The sequence below is a fragment of the Mytilus galloprovincialis genome, chromosome 2 (assembly GCF_965363235.1).
Source record: "Mytilus galloprovincialis chromosome 2, xbMytGall1.hap1.1, whole genome shotgun sequence".
Classification (NCBI taxonomy): domain Eukaryota; kingdom Metazoa; phylum Mollusca; class Bivalvia; order Mytilida; family Mytilidae; genus Mytilus; species Mytilus galloprovincialis.
This window is the reverse complement of record NC_134839.1, coordinates 75,119,595-75,127,171: the sequence shown is the minus strand read 5'-3', so window position 1 is coordinate 75,127,171 and position 7,577 is coordinate 75,119,595.

Below are 7,577 nucleotides of genomic sequence, written 5' to 3'. Positions count from 1 at the left end.
AGGCGCGTCTGGCGTATTGAATTATAAGCCTGGTACCTTTGACTATTAGCATGTCGAAATATATTATTGTATATTTTATGTGTGTAATTCTCTGTCCTGAATGTTCTTGCATTTTATTTGTACTGTAGTCTTGTCATGTAATGTTGTCATTTAAGTGTTATATTTTCCATTGTCATAAAAGCACGAGATTTTGCTGGCCACAAAACCAGGTTCAACCCACCATTTAAAAAACAATGTCCTGTACCAAGTCTTGAAAATGGCAGTTGTTATCTTATAGTTCGTGTCTGTGTGTGTGTTGCAATGTCTTTTGGTTTTGTGATGCACTTTAGTGTTTTGTTGATTCTTTTTTTCCTCTTATAGGTTTTCCTTCGGTTTTGGTTTGATACCCAGATTTGTTTCTCTCAATTAATTCATGACTTTCGAACAGCTGGATACTACTATTGCCTTTATTTAATATATTGTGTCTAACATTTGAATAATTTTGTGAAGAATTTTAATATATTGTGTATAACCTTTTTACACTTATATTAAGGTACAGCCCGTAACAGAGAAGTGATCGAATTGATGTTTCTTTACCGTCAAAACTAGCTACGTTATCGACAAACTTAATTGAGTAGTGACCGAACTATTGGTACTTTAACGTTAAAAAGATTGACAATGCTGACAAACTTTCATGTGTCGATAATCAAGTTTAATACCGATAATATTGAAAATAATTCTAATAATATGAAACAAATTATGTCCATGCACCATTTCGATTGGGCGAAAAGTAGTCATTTCTTCAAAGTCAGAACAGAAAAAAAAGATTTATGGAAGGACGTCTTAATAGTATTATTTCCTTTACAATTTTACCCAAAACTAAAAGAAATATACTGGTAAACAATTAAAAAGGTGTTTGATAGGAATGAAGTCCTTTATTTTTTCGGACTACAATGTGTACCATATGTGTGATGGATTTGAATTCAATCAATAACTTTGAAATGTTTTCTCATATGTATACACAAAAGGGAGGACTGGTATTTGTACTTCCTTCTGTTAGAATATGTCTTCGTCCGTTTGACATGCCAAACTTTTTTCTAGTACAGTTTAAACGGGAAAATTTTGTTGAGAATTTTTTTTAATATGACAAAATAACGAGCAAAACTATTTCTTGCAATGGCACACACAGAGAATATTTTTTTAAGTAAAAATCAGTAAAAAAATTTTCTCCAAAATATACCATGGCCAGGATCTGACAGTTTTTAGCAGTGTACAAATGAAAATCGTCCGGAAAACTGCGCTTGCTGTCATTTTGAGGGATCATGTAACATTTCACCTATGTTAATATTTACTTAATATTAAATAGGTAAAAATTATTGCTGAAAGCCTGTTCAGGGTTTCTTTCTTGTGTATGATTATACAATTTTTCACATGCCTGAACTCATTGACGATAATGTAAGGTGCTCTATTAGAAAAAAATGGATTTCTAGTTCGGGTTTGAAAAAGAAATTTCGCCTTTTCTTGAGCCTGTTTTGTACATTTAGTTTAACAGATATGATCCAATGGAAATTTTCACATGGAACCTTCGGTAAATAGGAAATTTAAAAGATATGGGATAATTTACAGAGAGACCACACTCCATCCATGAGAAAAACGGAGGGAATTTAAAAATCTAGAGGTCTCCACAAGGCTTTCAACAAGGGTGGAATCTCACTCCTTCTGAAAAGCTCTAAATCGCCCCAACGTGTACATACTTTTGGTCATCAAGAGATTCTGGTTTATCTTTTTGTGTGTCATAAACATTCAATTCGGATTTGAATTAATTTACCGAAACATTTCCGTACATTAATTCTTAGGACGGTCAGAACATTTTAAGGACGCAACAGATGGAAGTACAATTTTAAGTAGTACATAGATGTGCAATAATTCAGCTTCCTGTACATGTTCATGAAGTTCTAAATTTTGAATGTTGATTTCTTTAAAAAAAAACACCATTTTTTTACAATAAAAAATCTCAAAATGTCCTTTAACAATGAAAAAGTTTGACCATGAAAAATCACATATCTAAGAAAAGCAGTCGTTTAATTGATTATAAGAAAGTTTGAGTATATCATGTCAAATTTCTTTAATTTGAGAGTTTTCCTTTATAGTTACAAATGTAGCTCCATGTCTGATGGTGAAATAAAAATGAATGTCTCAGAAATTTGTGAATTAGTTTCCATAAATGACAGATGAATCAGGCCAAGCTTAGTAACTTACAGTAAATAGACTACTGTTACATTGACGCACTTGTCGAACTGTTTAAAAGATTTGTGTTTATGACCAAACATTTATATACAACTTCATTTATAAATTGATCTGAATTTCATAGCGCGTCGTCATAATAATGAAAGTTATAAAAAAAATCTATAACCAGCAGATCTATACTTCTATAAAGAAAGTGTTCTTGTACAAAAGGGTATTTATTATAAAATGGTCCTAACTATAGAATAGATAGTTTACCACAGAAATCTTAAACGGAAGTTTCGACAATTTTAAACAGAAGAGATTTGAAAATAAATTAAACTTTAAATAAACACTGAAATAATTTTAATACCTCGAAGGTGTAAAGAATAAACCAACAATCTCGATCTTTAAAAGTGTCTTCATTGCACTAACCGACGAGTTCATGTTTACAGTAGAAACAGTGGATGTGACTCCAATAAAGTCATTATCATTGTAGTCATGAATATTTATCGCTTATATTAAATTGATAAAGATTTTATCGAGGTCGCACCAACCAGTGGCGGATCCAGAAATTTTCATAAGTGGGGGCCCACTGACTGACCTAGTGACTCCAGTCACGCTTCAGTGATTCCCTATATAAGCAACCAAATTTTTTTCCTCGTAACAAATGATAGAAATTTCGGAGATCCCGTATTTGATCCTTTACCGTTAAAATGAAAATACCAATGACAGAGGTTGATTATATAAAAATTACTGTGTTAAAAAAAACTTCGACTTAAACAATGAAAACTTACACGTTGGACATGAAATATTTTGTCGATGAAGAAAATTAAATTATGTCACTTCTGAAATAAGTTTGTCGATAACGTAGCTAATTTTGACGGTAAAGAAACATCAATTCGATCACTTCTCTGTTACGGGCTGTATTGATTTTAATAAATGTGTACTTAACATTTTAATATATGAGGTTTTTATTTGTAATAATGTGCTTAATATTTCGATATATTGAGGTTATCATTTGATATATTGTGCTAATAACAGTTAATAAGGTTGTGCCTAACAATTCAATAAACACATGCATTGTACTTAAAATTTTACAATTTAATAATGATCCATGTAAATAGATTAGAAATTTTTAAAATTCGGACGAATTTAACGACTGAAAACACAAATTAAATTCAACATTACTCTGAATATCAGGACAACAAACCTGAGAAGACAATTTGTGTTCCCTAGCCGTGATTCGAACTCATGCTATTGGCATATTGAGACAACACCGCCACCACTATGTCCATCACTCTAGACCTATAAAGTGTACAAAACAACACCAATATTAAAAAAAGGAAATATTATAGGTAATTATTAACAGATATCCCTAGATTTCCCTCTTTCATCCAGTAAATTTGACAATATTGACGATATTCTGTTTTAATTTTTTTTTTTTGCCCAAAAAAAGTGTTTGTTAGCTATCACTATTCAACAAGGTTGTAAAAGGCTTTGCCTTGCAAAATGACACATACATGCCAAATAAATGGTTTACTGGATAAGGGAAATGTATCTCTCAAAATGCGCTGTGTTTGCTCCATTCAAAAATATATAGATGTCTCTAAAGAAACCATTAAAAAACATTACTTAAAGTGTTTTCCTATTGATAATACAAATAAAGATAATAAAAGATAAATAACATTACAGACGATCAATACGATAATTGTATGTCACGCCGTTACAAGAGAGATAAATCTTGTTTTATTTTCAGCTATGTTTAATTAAAAAAAAAAAAAAAAAACAATAAACTTTCAGTATCTCAAAAGATTTTTCATAACATCGATTTAATTGTTTACCATAAAAAAATGTATGGTACGATATATCTTGTCAAAAAATTGTAAAAGTTGGGTTATATTTAATTTAATTCTGTTTAAAACAGATTTAAAATATTTAAAGATGATTGCCAACAGCCTATATGCGTGTCTCCTCCTCGAGGCGTCCTCATTTGTATTTGAGTAAGATGAACGTGCTATATGTATCATTGAGATTTTAATAAAGAGCACAACGTAATCAAAAAATAGTTTGGATAAAGTGACATTATTGGAATTAATTTTCTTATAAGCAAACCGTCAAATATAGAAGCGAAACAACTAACATATTTAATTCTGAAAATGGAAATCAATTCAGCATCAACTGGTTTCAAATTGCATAATATCATGGTTAGATTACATTTTTAATAGTATATTTAATTTTTAAAAAACACAATGATTGACTGAAGTGTTAATTAAGTTAAGGCATATGAATGTATTATTTGCCATTGGACTGATATTTATCTGTTCTCCGTTAACTATACGCGACATGTAAGAGTTAGAGCAAAGACTTGTCGGCTCAAAGTCAATAGTGTATGCGTCATTGAAGAGTAACGTGATTTTCTGTGAGTTGTGTTTTTGTGATCCAGGGAGCTCTCAACATTTGAATATTGTTGAATGTTTGATAAACGTTATCAAAATAAAGTATCTGAAATACAGCCTCAGGCCTATTTTCTTTCGAGATATGGCTTAAAATGATTATATTTTAAAATCTAAATTGTATATTACTTTATCAGTCAAAATATATGTTAGTGAAGCTTTTAGATTTACCGAAACATTTTGAGTTTTAAAAAATGCAACAAAAATATTTTTTTTAAAGTAGCAAAATATTTCAGATGTTGAATTTAAACTTAGTAAAATGACATATCCGTTATTTAAATAAAGGCAACAGTAGTACACCGCTGTTCAAAACTCGTTAATCTATGGACAAAAAACAAAATCGGGGTAACAAACTAAAACTGAGGGAAACACATTAAATATAAGAGGAGAACAACGACACAACATTAAAATGTAGCACACAGAAACGGACTAAGCATTAGACAAAATCCGATAAGAACAACAAATATAACATCAAAACCAAATACATGAATTTGTGATAGAAAAGTACCGTGACACGTCTTATAGTAATGTGAATTCACACTCAAATATAAGAGAAAATAAACGACACAACGAAAACATAACGTTAAAATGTAACACACAGAAACGAACTATAATATAACAATGGCCATATTCCTGACTTGGTACAGGACATTTTTAAAGAAAAAAATGGTGGATTTAAAAGTCCAAATGAATTCACTGACCTGGATGTTAATGAACAATTAAATATCTCTGCCAAAAGTTATTTGGACTTGAACTTGATGACACAATGGTATTTTAAAATTATGTAGCTAGTCTAAAACGGTTCAAAATGAGTCGTATAGAAAAACTATAATCAAGAGCAAGATGAAACGATACACAAACTAGTCAAAATAATATCTTTAAAACGTTGACAATAAGGATCATATCCATATCATTAGAAAATTTAATATTCGTCGACAATTTTTGACCGACTCTATATATTTCATGCAAATGCAAGGTTTCAACGAATTAATAATCAATTAAATATGTGTGGGTTCTACAATGCTGATTGACAGTGATGAGGGTTGGAAATTTGGATTCCATTGTTAGTAATGGACAGAAATTGTGCCTTGTGCCTACGTAACTCTCAGAGTTGTTTCTAGGGTTTTTTTTCCACGTACAGAATGGCCCACGACCCACGCTTGTCTGGCAAAACAGCCGTAGGACGTCAGAGTAATCTGACTAGCAATTGTGGTCAATACAAATAATAAATATGTCAACAAATACAACAGATGAGCTATTTGCCTTTAATAACAGCAGATTATTAGTTCTTCTCTTAAAAACTCAGATTGGCCCTCCTTTTAGAATACGGAACTGTGTGCATTTTGCCTACGTATTATTTTGTGGAACTAATTTCTTATGCATAACTTGCCTTTGTCTTAATAGCTTTATGGGATTTAAAGGATTTTTTCAATCCTGAAAATACCTCCCTCGGTCAAAATAAAGTAAAATCACAAAAATGCTGAACTCCGAGGAAAATTCAAAAATGAAAGTACTTAATCAAATGGCAAAACCAAAAGCTCAAACGAATGGATAACGACTGTCATATTCCTGACTTGGAATAGGCATTTTCTTATGTATAAAATGGTGGATTAAACCTACTTTCAAAGCTTTTAATAAACTTCTCACTTGTATGACAGTCGCTTCAAATTCGTTTATATTGGCAACGATGTGTGAAAAAAAAACGGACACAATAGGTAAAAATGTCAAAAATATGGTAACAGCGGTCAATATTGTGTTATAATACTTCAGGTATTTCACATCCAAAATTTTATGGAAATATTCTTTATAAAGCACAAAAATGTCAGTATTCTCCTCAGAAACTAACAAAACCTTTAAATAGACTTATTAAAAGGGGATATAGTTACGATACTGTTGTCAGGTCATTAAAGATTGCATATTTTGGCTTTAACATTGATTCACTGATAGGGTCTTTGCATCGGAACTAAACACATTTATTTCTAAAAAAACAGTTGTTGGCATGACACGGGTTATGTTCTTCTCATATATTTTATGATAGTATGATACTAAACCCCTAACGGGAGGGATTGTACCTGATATTCATATGATGAAGACATAATCTTTCAATCAGTTTAATTGAGGTCTGGAGCTGGCATGTCAGTTAACTGCTAGTAGTCTGTTGTTATTTATGTATTATTGTCATTTTATTTATTTTCTTTTGTTACATCTTTTGACATCAGACTCGGACTTCTCTTGAACTGAATTTTAATGTGCGTATTGTTATTCTTTTACTTTTCTACATTGGCTAGAGGTATAGGGGGAGGGTTGAGATCTCATAAACATGTTTAACCCCGCCGCAATTTTGCGCCTGTCCCAAGTCAGGAGCCTCTGGCCTTTGTTAGTCTTGTATGATTTTAAATTTTTGTTTCTTGTGTATAATTCGGAGTTTAGTATGACGTCCATTATCACTGTACTATTATGCATATTTTAGGGGCCAGCTGAAGGACACCTACGGGTGCGGGAATTCTCGCTACATTGAAGACCCATTGGTTGCCTTCGTCTGTTGTTTGCTCTATGGTCGGGTGGTTGTCGCTTTGACATATTCACCATTTCCTTTCTCAATTTTATCTAACAACAATACAAATGTGTAACAAAGAAGCAAAAGAATACACAAATTTACCATAGCACAATGATGAGATGAATAAGTACAGAGCCACGTCACAAAGCGCATTTGTAAAAAAGAAAGACAAGAATACAAAAAAAAATTACAATAGCACAATAACAGGATGTATGAGTATAGAGCCACGTCAAATGTATCAACGAAACACAAAAAGGCACATAGACAAGCACAGTAGCAATACCATAATGACGGGATGTACAAGTATCGAGGCACGTTAAATGGTTTCAATAAAAATAGACCGAACCGTAAAAGTAATATAC